Source organism: Lygodium microphyllum, chromosome 3, assembly GCF_053477565.2.
Source record: "Lygodium microphyllum isolate KBCC chromosome 3, Lygodium_microphyllum_v1.1.10, whole genome shotgun sequence".
Classification (NCBI taxonomy): domain Eukaryota; kingdom Viridiplantae; phylum Streptophyta; class Polypodiopsida; order Schizaeales; family Lygodiaceae; genus Lygodium; species Lygodium microphyllum.
Window position 1 is genome coordinate 134,615,377 of NC_141137.1, and position 17,743 is coordinate 134,633,119.

Sequence of the window (17,743 nt, forward strand, 5' to 3'; positions counted from 1 at the left end):
ACCATGTGGTGGCCATTTTGCTAGTGAATTAACCACATGAAAGTTCTATTAGCTGGTTATTGGTGGCCTACCCTATTTAAAGATGCTTATTATTATTGTTGAAAATGTGATTTCTGTCAAAGGACTAGTCGTCCTTCTAAGAGTTTTGCTATACCTTTGACAGCTATATTGACATTAGCACCTTTTGAGAAGTGGAGAACTGATTTTGTGGGCCCAATTGATTCGCCTACTAAATATAGATCTAATCGTTATATCTTGGTCTATCGTGATCATATTACAAAGTGGGTAGAAGCGAAAGCACTTAAGACAAATAAAGCCATTGATGTGGCTAAGTTTATGTATGAGAATATCATTACACATTTTGGTTGCCCACTAGAATTAGTAAGTGATAGAGGTTCCCATTTCTTGAATGGTCTTATTAGTGAGTTAACATAACTATATCAAATTAAGCATTGTAAATCAACGGCTTATTATACCCAAGCTAACGGTCAGGTTGAAGTAACCAATCGCATTATTTGCGGGATTTTAACTAAAATGGTTGCTTCTTACAGGCGAGGTTGGGATGAACATCTCTATGAGGCATTACGGGCCTATGGAACCACTTATAAGGTGATAGTGCAAAATATACCCTTCAAATTAGTTTATGGAACTAATGCTATTTTTCAAATTGAGCAAGATTTTCCTACCCTACAAATCGCCCTCTCATTTTGATTAGGTGAGGCTGAATTGTTGAAGTAAAGGATTTTACAATTGGTGAGGTAAGATGAGGAAAGACTGTTAGCTTTACAGAGCTTAGAAGCAATGCAAAAACATCGTAAAGCATGGCATGATCGGAACATTAAAATATGAGAGTTTAAAGAAGACAATTTAGTTTTATTATATGATAGTTGATACTACAAAATTCTTAGCTCAAATTTCGTTGATTAGGACCTTTTAAGGTTGTTAAAGTTTATGATAATGGTTCTCTTGATGTACAAGATATTAATATTGAAAATGAGATATTTAGAGTTAATAGGCTCCACCTTAAACATTTTGTTACTTAGTTTAGCTGGGTATAGTTAGGTAAGTGGTTAGAATAATCCTTTAACTAATCTATATTTGGATTTCTTTTCTTTTGGGGGTTTTTAATGGGATGCACATATGGATTTTCTATGGATGGATGTGCTTTACCCTCATCTTGATGCTGATAAAAGCCCCTTCAATTTCTTACCCTCGGGAGCCTTGGGAGAAACCACAAGCTTCAACAAGGGAAGATACACGACATTGAAGGCCCCCATACAACCACGGGTTGCAAGAAGAAGGGCAACCACAAATTTCTTAGAGAGGGCAGCCATTAACTCTTCCTGGAGCTTGAATAAGGTATGTCAATCAGTTCTTGATCTCTCTTTTACATCCAATTGTTGAGTTCAGCAACTTGATGGGAGAGATGGAAAAATTGCATGCCTTCTTAAAGCTTGAGAGTGCCAATTGTATTCCCATCCCCCTTCCACACTCTTGAAATGCATGCATGGCTGAATGCTCTTTAAATTTATTTCCCCATTGATCAAGATTTTACTCTAATCCTTAACCATACTCTTGTCTTGATTCTTGACTGATAAGAAAGAAATTTTTAAGACATGCAATCAGTGAGTCACTGATTTGTAGAGGTAACCCCTTCCCCTATCCCATTTCCTTATTGGTCATGCATCTCATGAAAAGCCCAACTCTTCAATTGAAATTGCATAGCATGATGATTTCTTGAATTAAAAATCCCTGCCATGTATACATAGACCAAGTGAGTCGGAAGCAAAAGAGGGAACCCTGAAGCCCCCTCCCGATTAAGACCCTGAAGGGGTGCACAACCCGGCCCGGGGGAACTTTGCTCACCTTCCCGGTGATCCGAACCTAAAAATTTCTTGCAGGTGCAGGTACACTTGAATGAATAGCCTGAGCCCCAATCATTTACATTCCACAACCTTGTAGATATATTGGTAATGAGATGTATCACTTGGGAATGTATGGTGGATGTATGCAGTGATGGGCAGGGTATGCAGTCAAGAAATGGTCTCAGTAAGAGAACTATTGATGGAAATGATGTGTGGCTCTATGTGGCATTGAGAACTGCCATTGAGGCCTAGGATGTCCTAGAATAAGTACCTCAGCATTGGGATAATCTATGCTCATTGAAGGAGTTCTTGTAGGGTGTTACAGACAGTCAGTCCCACACAGTCAACCCACAAAAGTCAATTACAGCAAAGCCTTATTTTGTGACTGAGTGCAGAATCCATAGCTCAATTTTAAGAGGGCATCGTCCCCTTCTATTTGAGCCAAAAATCTCCCCATTCTGCCCTACGGTTTGGGAGATAAGCCCAATTTTGTGCTTAGAGGTACTGTGGCATAGGCAGTAGTCCTACACAGTCAGCCCACAAAAGTCAATTACAAAAAAGCCCTAATCATTTACTGCCAGATATATTTTAACATAGCCTCATAGAGGGTATTGAGAGCTTTAATTTGAATTAGAAAGTTTGGCAATAGGAGCTCTCTAGCTCAAGATATTGTCATTTCTGTAACACGAGGTCTTGTAGACTGCACTTAGAATGGCAGGCCACAAGGGAAAAGCAAAGGCCCAAGAGGACTTCTAGCGTGAAATAAGGGACTTCCATGGCTCAATGAATGATTATAGCTCACTGTAAGAGGATCATGAAGACATGTTTGAAGATACTGCCCCCGAGATGGACCGCTTGGCTATGCTTAACCATACTCTATGCCAACATCAGACTTGTCATGCCGACTGGCTTGAGAGTTGGAACAGCGCCATAGGGAGATGGAAAACCTCCAAGATCAGTGTCATTCTGAGATTATGGCCAAGATGGACTTACTCATTGAGTGCATGGGCACCCTCATCCCTGCTAATTGCCAAGGAGCATATTTCTCCCTGTGAGGCCAATCGCCCTCCTCCCTTGGAGATCGGGAATAGGCCACAAGGTTTTGGTGGCACCCATGGCTTTCCCCATAGCACTTATGAGATGGGAAAGCCCACCACTCGACATGATGAACCCATCCTTCCCTCCCCAATTATGAACCCTTCAAGCCTATCCTTGGGATAGTAGCTCCCTCGTAGTAATGGAAGCTATATGCATACTCATTGGAATGGCCAGCAAGGGCCTAATGCAAATTTTGGGTAGCATGGAATGCAAGGTGTACGTGGGTAGCATGCACATGGCAGTTTTGGGCAGCAAGGCCCCAATGTTCAATCTGATTTGTATTTAATGCATGGGTAGCATGGTCATTTTGGACAACAAGGTCCGAATGTGCAATTTGGTCCTCACGTAATGCATGGGCAGCATGGCCCACATGGAAATTTTGGACAGTCAAGGTTTGGATAGCAAGGCATGTATGGGCAGCACAACATACATGGGCAGCATGTAGCACATAGGCCCAAATGAGCTATGTAACAAGATTGTGTTTGCTAAGTTTAATGGGCAGCCCTCATCCCCGGCTAAATTAGAGGAATGGACCTCTAAATTGGAAGCTTATTTTCTCATTTATCCTCGTACTGACGAGGCAAATATTATTTTTTCCTCCCTTCACCTAGAGGGTTTTGCCCACACATGGTGGAGATTTATTCAAAGAGAAAACCAGCAATTTCATGATTGGGAAGATTTCAAGATGCATATGGTCCAAGTTTTTGTGTCCCCAATAGAGAAAGAATGTTTGGCTAGGCAATGGTATCAATTTGATCAGTGAAATCTGACTGTGAGGGAGTATACCAACCAGTTTATGAACCTATCCATGTATTGAGGCCAAATTGCATAAATACATTTATGGGCTAGATGTGCACATCTTTCAGCTCATGTAATGGCTCAAAAGCCAGCTACTTTGTTTGCAGCCATAGAATTGGCTGAACGGTATGGTCAAAAATACCGTCGCAATGAGGGCATGCAGCCAATTTCAGGATAGCAAAGATACCCTACTAGGCAGCCCCCATATGTTGATTACCGTAGCAACAATGCAAGGAATGTCAGCTCCAAAATCCCCACCTACCTGACTTTTAATACTGAAAGGAAAAATGGCAGTTTTGGGACAACACCCCCTTCCAAAAGTGATCCAAAGTATGCTGAAAATAAGACATGGAACGGCTTTAGTTCTAACGGTCAAAAATTCATCCCTCCCAAGGTTGTCAAGGATATCAAGGCTAAGGGGTTGTGCTTGAAATGTGGGGATAAGTACACGGTTGATCATGCATCCAAATGCCCATTTAAGAACGCCATTGACAGGTTGGAAGAGGACTCACATGACACCTCTCCCATGATGACACACGCTGAAAATGTTGAATACGAAGAGGATCTTGACCCCGATCAGTTTTATGACTCACTGGATGGGTTCCTTTTTTACCTCAGTGGTGGCTGCCCCATAGATGGCATGCTTGGAAATGACCCTTTGCACCCCATGCTTACCACTATATCAGCTTGCTCAATCTTAATGGATGCATGGACCGGCTCTAGGAGCCTGAACATCCTACGAGTACATGGTAACATTGATGGCAAGAATGTATACATTCTTATAGATAGTGGCAGCACACATAGTTTTGTGAATAAATTGACTCCTGCCCATTTGACATGTATTCCTACTTAATTGCAGCAACCTCTTAAGGTTCAAGTGGCCAATGGAAGTGAGGAAATAAGCACCCATGTATGTGCACAAGTGTCTCTCAGGTTGGCTGAAAATTATGCAGCAAAGGTGGACTTAATTACCCTTTATATGGGCCCCATGGATGTTGTTTTAGGTTGCCATTGGCTACAGCAATTGGGAAGAATCTCTATGGACTTCTCTCAGCTGTATACAGAGTTTGTAATGCATGGGCAGCTTGTACATTTGGAAGGCATCAAAGAAATTGCAGATTTTCAGCTTATAATAGCAAGACAACTCAAAAAGGAATTCAAGACACACTCACAAATCTTTGTCTTGCATTTGCATAAGGATATTGATGGCCAGCACACTTTAGGGAAGCAAAATCCAATAGTAAAAGCACTTTTGGCTGAATATGAGGACCTATTTCAACCCCCCATTACTCTCCCAACTCAGAGATCAGTGGATCACCCAATTGACTTGAAGCCCCATGCCAAGCCCATCAATAAACCCCCATATCGATTCTCTAAATGTGAGCGAGAGGAAGTAGCTAAGCAAGTCAAGGAGCTCACTGAAATGGGATTCATAGAGCCTAGCTCTTCCCCTTATGCCTCTCCGATTCTATTGGTTAAGAAGAAGGATGAATCCTTTCGATTGTGCATTGACTACCGTGATCTCAATAAGATCACCGTAAAAAATAGATACCCCATCCCTCGAATTGATGGCTTGCTTGATGAGCTCAAGGGAGCACTCTACTTCACCAAGATTGATTTGTGATTAGGCTACCACCAAATCAGAATGAGAGTGGGTGATGAAGTTAAGAAAGCCTTCCGAACTGACCATGGCTTATACCATTTCCTTGTCATGCCGTTTGGGCTCACTAATTCCCCTACCATGTTTCAAAGCCTAATGAACAAAATATTGCAGCCATGGCTTTTCCAGTTTGTATTGGTATTCTTTGATGATATACTCATTTACAGCAAGTCACTACACGAGCATTTGAAGCATGACAGACAAATTTTTGATATACTAAGAGAGCACCGGTTATTTGCCAAGGAAAGCAAGTGTGTCTTCATGCAAACGGAGGTTGAGTACTTGGGATACATTGTCAGTGAGAAAGGCATCCAAGCTGACCCTAAGAAAGTGCAGTGTGTTCGAGATTGGCCCACACCCACTACCACTACCTCCTTGCATGGTTTTCTTGGTCTCTCCTCTTTTTATCGGAGATTTATTCGCCATTATGCCACAATTGTAGCACATAATTGACATGCCGAAAAAAAAGGCCTTCTTTTGGGATGCTTTGGCTGATCGCAGTTTTCAGTAATTGAAAGAATTGCTCACTTCAGCCCCCATCCTTGTATGCCTCGAATTTTCAAAGGAATTTACCATTTAGTGTGATGCTAGTGGACGGGGTATTGGTGCAGTCTTGCTGCAAGAACATGGTGTAATAGCCTTTGAGAGCGGGAAATTGGATGATAAAGAGAGAGAGTTGCATGTCTATGATCAGGAGATGTTGGCAGTCATTCATGCTATCAAAAAGTGGCACCACTACTTTTATGGCAGTAAATTTAAGGTGAAAAGTGACCACTGTGTGCTCAAATACTTCTTGACGCAGCCCAACCTCACTCCCAAACAGCATAGATGGGTAGCTACTCTGTAGAACTATGAATTTAGATCACCCACACCCTTGGCAAGGACAATATAGTGGCTGATGCACTCTCTCCCATGTGGGCATGCAAGGTTTCATCTATCACTGAACTCCACCATGATTGGATTGAAGAGCTCCAAGAGGCTTACTTGCTTGATGTTGAATTCAGCCCTCTTTTTCAAAATATTACAGCAAGGTGTTATGGATGACAGCTCTCAATATCAGCCCGACAATGGCCTCATTTGAAGAGATGTATTCTTCACCAATTGCTAGGCACTTAGGGGTGTTCAAAACATATGACCGCATTTCAAAAAGCTTTCATTGGAAAGGCCTATGGCGAGATGTTAAAGACTTCGTGTCTAGATGTGTGCCTTGTCAACAAAATAAGGACAGCACTCTTAAACCGGGTGGATTTTTGCAGTCCTTGCCTATTCCCAAAGGCAAATGGACCAACATTACCATGGATTTCATCACCGGTTTACTTACAACCAAGAAGGTTGGAATAGCATCTATGTGGTAGTTGACCAGCTCACCAAAGCAGCCCATTTTATCCCTACAAAATCTTAGTTTAGAGCATCTCGAGTTGCCACTCAATTTATGGAGCATGTATTTAAGTTGCATGGCTTGCCCCATGTCATAGTACATGATCTGGACACCAAATTTATGAGTCAGTTTTGGTAGATAGTTTTCAGCTCCATGGGAACCAAATTAGCTCTGTCTACAACCTATCATCCCCAAATGGATGGGCAGACCGAGCGAGTCAACAAGTGGCTTGAGACTTATTTGCGACATTTTTGTCATGATGAGTTGGACCGCATGCAAGATTTACTTCAACAATGCAAGATAAATCTCAAAAGGGCTCAAGAGCACATGAAGCTCCATGCTGATGCAAAAAGGAGACCCCTTGACTTTCAAGAAGGCGAATTGGTACTCCTCAAGGTCCCCAAGTCCCATTATGCTACACTCAAGGATGGTTCTTGCAACAAGTTGGCACACCGCTACTATGGGCCCTACACAATCATTAAGAAGGTTGGGGAATTGACTTACTGTCTCCAACTCCCTCCTACTACTAAGATCCATGATGTCTTTCATGTGAGCCAATTGGCACTCCCAAAGATTATGTAGAGGAGCTACCCCTGATGGATGAGGAGGACCTTATCAGTATATTCCTAAAGCGATCATTAGGCAGCGTGAAAAGCAACTCCGTACCCGTTCTATTCATGAATACTTGATCAAATGGCAAGGCATACCAATAGAGAAAGCTTCTTGGTGCTCGGTCTCTAACTTGGATGAGTTTCCACACCTCAAGGCGGTCGTATTGGTTGGAACTTAACCACACTTGACCCCTGTTTTGGGTTGCAGTCTGCTTCTGGACAACCAATTGTTTTGCACCAGTTTTGGTCCTGACACATTTTCAGCCCCACTTCCCATACATGGGCTGAAAGTACACCTCAAGGCCTCTGCAATGACACCTCACTTGCCCCAATCGTAGTTTCCTAGAGGAAGTTATGGTTGTTTTTCTCCAGCCATCCTCTCTTGGACAACACACTAGTTATTTCTGGACAGCCATTTGTTCTACAACAATTTTGGTCCTGAATTATTTTCAGCCCCCCTTCACCCACATGGGCTGAAAGTACACCTCATGGGGCTCCATAACAACACCTCGTTTGTCCCGTTCTGAGTTTTTTACACAAAGTTATGGCTGATTTCCTACAGCAGACCCCTACGGGACAGCATGTTGTCCACCCCATCCAAGGTCTTGTCTATCATGAAATGGTGGATTATAATGTGGGCGAGACCCTCCCATATGGTCTCCCATACCTCACGCCCTTAGCGCCCCATTTCTCTTCTCTGTCCAACTGCCCTTACTTATTGCCATTGTATCATGCGTAGAGTAGTACTTTGTAGCTCCCACTTTTTCTTTTTCGGTTCGTCCCTTGTTTTTTAGGACAAAAACTCTATGAGACAGGATGGTCTGTAACAAGCAGGGGACACAGGAACATGGCATGGGAACATACCAATCACACTGATAGTATATAAGGTGTAAGAGGGTATTCTGAGGTATCACAGAATTATCAAGAATCTCTCTTTTCACCTTTACAAGATTTCATGGCTTCTTCTTCTTCTTTCTCTCTTTTCTCTCTTCTCCCTGTATTTCTCTCTCCTTCCCCTCTTCTTCTACAGTCTTTCTCTCTCTTCTCTCTCTTAGTTAGATTAGTTAGGTCTCCTTCATTACACATTACCCCCTTCCTTAAAGGTGAAACCTTTTCTAGATATTATATAGACGATAGTACCAAGTTCCACCTTCAAAAAAGAGATTAAAATTGAGCAATATTGTCAAATCTTTATTTCTAATTTGAGAGTGGAACTTGAGATATTCCCAAATTCTCTAATATTGTATTACATGGCAAATCCCCTGGTACCGTGGGATATTAATGTGACTATGATTGGTAGGCAGTTATAAGATTATCATAAGTGAGAGTTAGCATTGTCTTTTGATTCCACTAGGATTCTTCAACAGAATGATTTTGATACTTAACTTAATACCTATGATGCAGGTTTCTAGTTTTTCTTGTGGTCTAGTCAAGCATAATTTTGGGTAATAAAATCTATGTGTCTTCCTCCAATAGTGAATCATGTATAGTTAGAGTTACTAGTGGAATTCCCTTAAAGGGTTTTAACAAACTATCATTCTTTTTAATGTTTTAGTCTCCTATTTTAATAGCAACCATACAAAAACATCTATAAAGCTATGTAGGATTATTGGACTTTGATAACTATATCCTAAACTTTGGCTAATATAAACAAACAATTTTCTTGAATGAGTTTGTCTAGCATAAGGAACTTAAATACAAGTATAATGTCTTTTACAAGACATAAGATCATAAATGACATAAAGTACATGATTTGTGGGGGTTTTAGTACATATAATGAGGCTAAAATAAAATATAATGATATTAAAGAAATAATAACTACATAAATAAGATCTAAAATGATTGCACAAATATTGAGTATCTATTGTAAAAATGTAATCTTAGTATTCCCTTAAAAAGAAATACAAATACTAATAAATTTTGGAAAATTAGAAACTCTATACAAACAATTGCATAGATATATTTAGGTGTACACAATCTTCATTTAACAATGCACAAACAAGGATGGTTAGTACAATGTCCAAAAGAAATATTAGTACTACATATGTGTTTGTGCATGTGTCTACATATGCTATTTTTTATTCTATTTAATTTTTTACTATTAAAATATTTTTTATTTTAATTTTTAGGCTTACATATAAATTCCTCAATAAAATCTAAAGATACCAAACCTAGTTAATTCTTTTCTTTAAAAAAGTGTGTATATATACATATGTAATTCTCTAAGCATTCCAAGCTAATGAAGTCTTTTAACTACAAAGATGCTAAGTCACTTAGAATATTTTGTTATTAATAATTTTAATTAAGTATTTAAAAAAACAATAAATTATATAGAAAATTGCAAATGTGAAATTCTTCACATTTGTTCTTATGTAATAGACAAAGGTTCAAGTTTTTCCATGTACTTTTGCGATCAATTGATTCATGAGTGTCATCAAGCCAACCTACTATTCTTTCAACCCTTCAACTTTTGAGAATGGTCTTGAATTTTTTGTTCATCTAAACTTGTGGCTTTCTCAACAGTTTTTGAAATTTTCTACAAGTCAAAATAAGTTAGCCTTTTTATTCCCAAAACTAAGTAGCTAGTGTAAATGTACTCCTTGGCGTGTGCTATAAGGTTGTTAATTATATGGATATTGTATGTTGAGATGATATTTTTTGCATGAGAAAGATTTAGAAAGTATTGTTTTGCATGTATCTCAAGGCTTTTGAGGCATTAGAGAAAGATCTTATCATGAATAAAGAATAAGCCTTAGTAGGATTATTAGAAATGACTAAATCCTTTGCTACCTCAAATGGACTAGAGAAACACTCAAGCCTAAGCTCTTAAACATATTTTAATCCAAGTCAATGGATTAGAATTTAGGCACCCTCCAATCAAAGAGAACAAGAAAAGGGAATGTACGACTTATGATCAAGCCTTAGAGCTTGATCAATCTTCCATGTTTCTTGATAACAAAATGAATAAGGCTTAGACAATAGGCCTTAACAAGGCCTTTCAACTAATGAACCTTTTCCCTCATGAAAAAATAGCTCCATGGGTTTTGTGGGTTCACGATGACCCAATCACCTAGATCATGGCCATGGATATATTGTTTTCTAATGGATAGAGTTGTGAGACATTGCATTGATTTGGAACCCTCGATACTAGATGAAGGAAGAAACAATGGCAGCATTAAACTAAGGTAGGTAAATAAACATGATGTGAGATATTTTTGCTTAAATCAAGAGATGAGGCACTTATATTATAAGGGACAAACCCACTATAAAAAATAATGATAATAGTTCATGTTTTTTGTTAACATTAGTACTGTAATTTGCCCAAAAACTAGTTGAAAGTGACTTTAATGGCTTAGATTCTATTTTATTATATTATAATTAATACATGAGTATGATATCAAGATTGGATGGGAATTTACTAATGTTGTAAGATAATAGAATAAAAGGTTTAGAACAAGTTTTAGGTAGAGATGTATTTTCTACGAAAATTGTATTTTCAAATGTATACAAAAATTGGTCAATGCAACACTCAACAATGCTACTTGAAGTTGTTTAAATTTTTGATATTTTTCATCTAATTGCAATTCTCTTTATGAAAATGCACGTTATACATATGAAAGTATTTTTCATAATATTTTTTGTTATATTTTTAAAAATTGAGATGTTTTTATTTAAATCACAAAAAGTTTTCAATTTTCTATGAAATAGCCTCAAAAGATTAACATAGAAATATATACTTTCTATCTCATTAGGGTGAGAAACGTTTCAAAAAATACACTTTTGTTAATCACATGATTAAGAAAAGGGCCCAAGAAAGTTTGCTACATGTGCAAGAATATGATATTCTTGTCTCCTCTTTATTTGGACATACTAGAGTCCATTCATGATGCTCTCCTTGTTTTTAGCCAAAATCTCCAAAGTCTAACTTGTTTTGGTAGTCCCGAAGACCTTATTTACTTATAAAATCTAACAAAGGACATGATAAATATTTTGTGAAGTTAATAATGAATTTTTTGAAAGTTGAATTCTTTCAAAGTTCTTTTTGGCACCCAATATAATTTCATTAGTCTTCTTAATATTCCTTTTTAGTCGATTCACCTTTCTCATTTAGGTTCTTTCCATGCGAAAATTCAATCTGTATATGGCATCCACAAGGTGCCGAATCGGGAGCAAAAAACCTTTAGCATTAACGATTAGGTTACCACGCTAGGGCTCTCACAAGGTTAAAAAAAGAAAACGAGAAGGTATAAAACATCACTGGAAGGAACTTATTTCCCAACAAGCACATTGTAAGTCTTTAGTTGACAATGCATGTTAGGATATTCAAAAGTGCATAATGACTGGAAGGATCTCAAGAAGAATACACCTATCATGGTTCATATCCTTACATATATTTGTTGTGTGCTTCAAAATAGCACATTTACAAAGGACAAATAAATCTTGGCTAAGTATAAATTTTACAAAAGAGGAACGAGACAACATTATAGGAAGGCTTTCAAAATCTAGAGAGTATGACCATAAGGGCGATATCATGAGGTTTTCTTGGCTTTGTCTTATAACATCCCATAACAAACTCTTGCTTTAGGCTTTGAATAGAGAAGATTCAAACTTAAAAGGCATTTGGATTCTCTTCGATTCTAATTGAAATTGCATGCCTTTTAAACTTAAGGTGCAAGTTATAACACATGAAGAAAAAAAGTAGGCAAATGTCACTTCCAATTGGAGTCTAATTGATGGGACCTAAAATGGGCTGGCATTGGCTATGGCACTAGTCAGACCTCATGCTCGTGACACACAAACACCCTCCCTCGCGGACCAAGAGCATCAATCTAATGCTAAAGGACAACCTACCCTAAAGCCTAATTTATTGTGTTTATAGTTTATAGTCCAATGTTTCCCTTAAACTCCTCAGAGGGAGATCCCAAAGTACATAGGCATAATGCCTCGTCACACGCACAAAGGAGGCATTCCACCGACCAATAGTCGGAGCCCCACTCCAGCTCTCCTACATCGTAGGGATTGGCCCTTTGATGCGCTGCTAAACATATAACACAAACGAGCACAAACTCCTCTCTTTTATATTTCTAGTATTTCCAAGAGATATACCATGCTTTCTCACTTAACAGTCCCTTAGGGAACCGACCTTCTACCCTACAGCAAGGGATAACCTCACACTCTCAATCGTGGGTCAAAGTCCTAAGAAAACAATTGCTAAGCAGTCCAGAAGATTTTCCTTTGATACCATGAACCATGCATAGTGCATAATGTGAATGGTTTAGTGCACAAACAAAAGAAAATCAGCATTGTGTATCGTGCAAAACCAATCTTTCCATGATTTCCATGCTAACGTTTATGTATTGAAACGAGGAGAGACATCGAGCCTTACGCTCATGCTGCCTTTTCCTTTATTTTAAAACAATGTCCTATAGCCATGATTCAACACATAAATCGAATTTAAGATTATACTTTGACGCTCAACCTCCCCTCTCACTCTATTGTTTAATGTTTTGCAATCGTTGATAGGTATAAGAGTCATTTTATGTGTATTTCTTTGTAGAGAAAGCGATAAACACGGACAAAAATATAGAAATGAGGGTAAACCAAGGCCAAACTCATGCTCTACCTTCATTATACATTGCACAAATACATATGAATTTTTTTGGAATTTCCCTTTCATCGTTTCCTAATTTTCTCCCATTTAAAACCCATTTTCCATCATTTTTTGGTATTTTCCCTCTATTTTCTTCAATAAAAAACGACTAGAAATTAATATTGATTGTGGGTTGTGGCCCTTAGATTTCTTGACAACAAAATTTCAGGTTTTATTGATATTAAATCTCATATTTCCCCTTTATTTTGCAAAAAACCCCCATTTTACCCCTTAAACGCGTGTTTTACGGGTTTTATACCATTAATTTCAGCCATATCACTTATGATTTTCTAATTTTCTTAGCATAAACTGATCAAACTCATAGCAAACAACATTATGATGCATAATCGGTCCATGGGAATAATATTTCATCAACCAAATAGCATAAAAACTCATTTTTCCTTCATAAAAATTGAATTATCGCTTAGGCTTTGTGTCTCGGGATCTCGGTTTTGGTACGAGATTGCGGGACAGCCCTCATTCAATGTCCAAGATCTTCAAGATCAGCAATCTTCATGTCTACATTGATGCAAAAGCAATTCGGTCTCATCCGGACAAGCTTTCCTTCACCATTCTTCATTTTCCTCTTCCACACAAGAACAGCCCCTTAAGGGAGAGAGAGGGAGGAGAGAGAAAGACTAAAATCAGATTTCTTCATCCAGGCCATCATTGTGTGAGTGAAGGGTGGCGAAATGATCAGCATACAGGAGGGAATCAAGGCCCATGATCACTTGAGTGTGTTGTTTACAGGCTACATGATCCATCTCCCAAGATTTGAGCGCATTTTTCGGTGCATCTTGGCGCCCTCTCCTCACGTTTTTTTCCTCCATCCTTTGCCCACGATTTGCATGTAGCATAAAATGCTCCAGCTCCCCCAAAGGTCACTTCCCACTTGGCCAAAAATAAGTCCACCTTTTCAAATCTTGCCCATTTGTTGGCCATTTCCCCGTCCGGGCTCCAAATCGAGCTCTGAAAAATCCTGGGCATCCGACTTGACATCCTGCATTGGCTGGAAACTCCTAACAACCCACAGGGCAGTCTAAAAAATTATCAAAAATCACCAAGTGTAGCTCGGGTGCCTTTTAAGAGTCAAATTTCACTTGGTGCTTAAAATCATCCTAGCTGGAGCCACCACCTTCAACGTTGAATATTTTTCCCCTAAATTTGAGTTTTTTGGCAAATTTTAGGCACATCCCGAGCTCAAAACTCCACTCTCATTGCCGACCACGGGATAGGGCGACTCAGCCCGTCGAATCCCACAATAGATCTGCACAGAACAACCAAAGGAAGCATCAAGCTGATACAAAATAGATACATACTAAACACAACACAATGCTCACCCTACCCCCTGACAAAACCAAGGCATGACATCCACAAGGAGTAGGCCCTAGTAGAATCTGATAGAAGGTCCGAAGCTAGTCACTAACCAACTGCTCCAACACGGCCAAACTAAAAAGAACTATCAAAGAGGTTGCCCTAAGTGGTGGTCTGAACTACCTACCTAACTAAGGACAACACAACCAGGAGCTCCTACTAGGCGAGGACTCCTATAGCCTGATCAAGAAGTATTTGCTTTTAGCACATTTCTTCTGTTAGGGTTTTATTTTTCCCATACTCGGGCATGTAAAAAGGAGGGAGCTGAGCGTAGTGACCCAAGGAGAACATGGCATCGGCCTAAGGTCCTGTCTCGGTACCCAAGAACCTACCAAGCCCTCGCAAGGCAACACTTAATCCTTTTTTGACGCTCAATTTTATTTTCCCTCCAAGCTTCCTTAATTTCTTATTTTTTAGCAAGATGCCACCCCTAGGAAGACAAGGCATCGGCCCCGGGTCTGACTCGTCCCCAGGAACCTACCAGGCCCTCGCAAGGCGATGATCAACTGCTTATAAATTTTCCTTTCTTTTCTTTTCTATTTTGATAAGGGGTTAGAACCCCTTTTTACACACCTTTGCATATATTTATTTCTTTTAAGATATTCAGGGTTATTTTTGCTCTCTATCATCATTATTTCTCCTTCGGCAGGCTTCTCTAACTACCTCACAACTAACAAGAACTCCTAGAACGGCTGCCTATCATGCTAGCAGAACAAGGTCACTAGGACTCCCTTCTAAAACAAGTCTTTCAATGCTTGACAATGTCTTTACAGGAGGCAACGACTACTCAGACCTCCCTCAACCATACCTAACCTAAACCTGGGACTTCATGCCTTGGTTGCCGGTCCCCAACAAGAAAAGAAAATCCCCTACAAGTACACAGACATATATAGCATAAAAACCACGGTACTCGAAAAGGAGAGACATCACCTGGATAGGGCCACGAGAAGCTTCCGCGCAACAAAGGCTCCTTCCAAGCTCTTCTTCCAAACCTTGCCTAGCACAAAACTAAAACAAGAAACCATCAACCGCACCTGTACTAAACAGACAACTGGCCCTCTTGGCCTAATGAAATAAAACACTTCAGTACAAAACTTGCTCAGCCCTCTTGGCCTAACAAAATAAAGCATTCAAAACCTCACAAAACTGGCCCTCTTGGCCTAACGAAATAAAGCATTCAAAACCTCACAAAACTGGCCCTCTTGGCCTAACGAAATAAAGCATTCAAAACCTCACAAAACTGGCCCTCTTGGCCTAACGAAATAAAGCATTCAAAACCTCACAAAACTGGCCCTCTTGGCCTAACAAGATCAAACAGAATAGCACCTACACATCCCTCCCTGGAATAGTACAAATATACAATAATAGGCTCCTTTCCAAGGAGGAAAAATAGGCTCGCAGCCCTAAACTAAATGCATAAGGTTATGACCCATCCCTCCTGCATATATAGCAAGATGCGTACGCATAACATGTTGTCTAATCAACCTATGGGTCCAGGATAACAACGGTAAATTGGTCTCAGCTACTCTTTGCATCACCCATATCAACCATCATCTGCCATATATTGCATGCTCTGATAACATTCCCCACAAGCGACCAGGTTATGTTTCATCATTGATAACAATATCCAAACTAGGACCACAATTGAAGAAGAGGTCTTCCTCATAAGCAAGATTTGCCAGTGAATCCGCAAACTGATTCCAGTAACATGGAATCAGCTGAAAAGACACTCTCTCAAACTCCTCAAGTAGGGTCATAGCAGTTTGATGATACATACCAAGAATGGGATTCCGCACTGTGTATGTCCCATATAGCTGATTCAGGATCAACTGGGAATACCCTTTTACTAATAACCACCGAATACCACCTTGTTTGGCAATATGCAGTCCCATAATCAAGGCTTTATACTCCGCCATATTGTTGGTAAATCCTACCCCGAGATAAGCAGCTAACTTCATCATAACTCTGCATCGGGGATCTCGGATTACTACTCCAACACTCCCTTTTTTATTAGGGCCCCTAGACACTTCGTCAAAATATAATATATACGTCCACAATGGGTTTACACAGCTTGCCATCACGAACTCCTCTATTTGTAATTATGATGGTCAAAATTTACCATGTTGAGAGGATGAACTGACGGCTCCATCCCACCTTCTTCATTGAACTCAACAGGGATACTTGTCAACAGTCGTAAGCAGTGATGGCAGAAGATCTTGATCTCCCACACAAAGGTCCCGTCTTCTTGCTCAATCACTTTGTACCCTTTGCTCCACTAGATGAGTTTCCCCTGATGGTATCTTGCTCTCCAGATATAGGTGCTCCAAATAAGGAATTAACCGCCCCATCAACCAGATTTTAAGCTCTTTTACAGGTCTCAAATCATCCCCAGCATGGACCTGCAATGCATTTTCTTTGTATTAGCATATTTAGAAATAATAAGATTTAATCCTATTAAGATTAACCTTATTTTTAAACTCTACTCCCTGTAGATCAACTAATAGAGCCGTAGACCTATTTTTCCCTATCCTGACAATCTTGTAGGGGCCATCCCATTTAGGTTCCACCTTCCCTGGAAACAACTCCCTACACGCATCGTAGTACAGAACTAGTTGCCCTTTTTTAAAGGTACACTTCTTCGCTCTAAGGTCATGCAATTGCTTCATTTGACGTTTAGCTACCTCCTGGTGTAATAAGATTTGCAACTCCAGTTCATCCAGGTGGGCTATGGTCGTGAAACATTCAAAGAGGGAATCCTCATCTCCTAAGGAGTGGTTAATTGCAAATTGTATGGTTGGCAACTCAATCTTGAGGGGTAACACACACTCTTCCCCATAAACCAATTTAAATGGAGTATGGCCGGTAGCTCGCTTGAACGTTGTATTGTACGCCCATACTGCCACATACAACATCCTGTCCCAGTCTTGTTTCTTCTCAGAGACTATTTTAGACAAGATACCCACAAGCTTCTTATTAGTGCTTTCAACTTGTCTGTTTGCTTGCGGATTATAAGGGGTCATTTTATTATGCTTAATTTGCCAAGCTTCACTCAAGCTCTTGATCACTTTATTCAAAAAATGGCTTCCATGGTCTGACACTAATTATTTTGGTGGATCGAAACGGCAGATAATCTGCTCTAAAAGGAAACTTGCAGTCTCTTTTGCATTGTCCTACCTCGTCGCCCGCGCTTCTGACCATTTTGTAAAATAATCAGTTGCTACCATAATGTACCTCTTCTGGGTAGTAGACGATGGGGTAATAGGTCCCACAAAATCAATGCCCCACTTCTCAAATGGAAGGATAGCCATG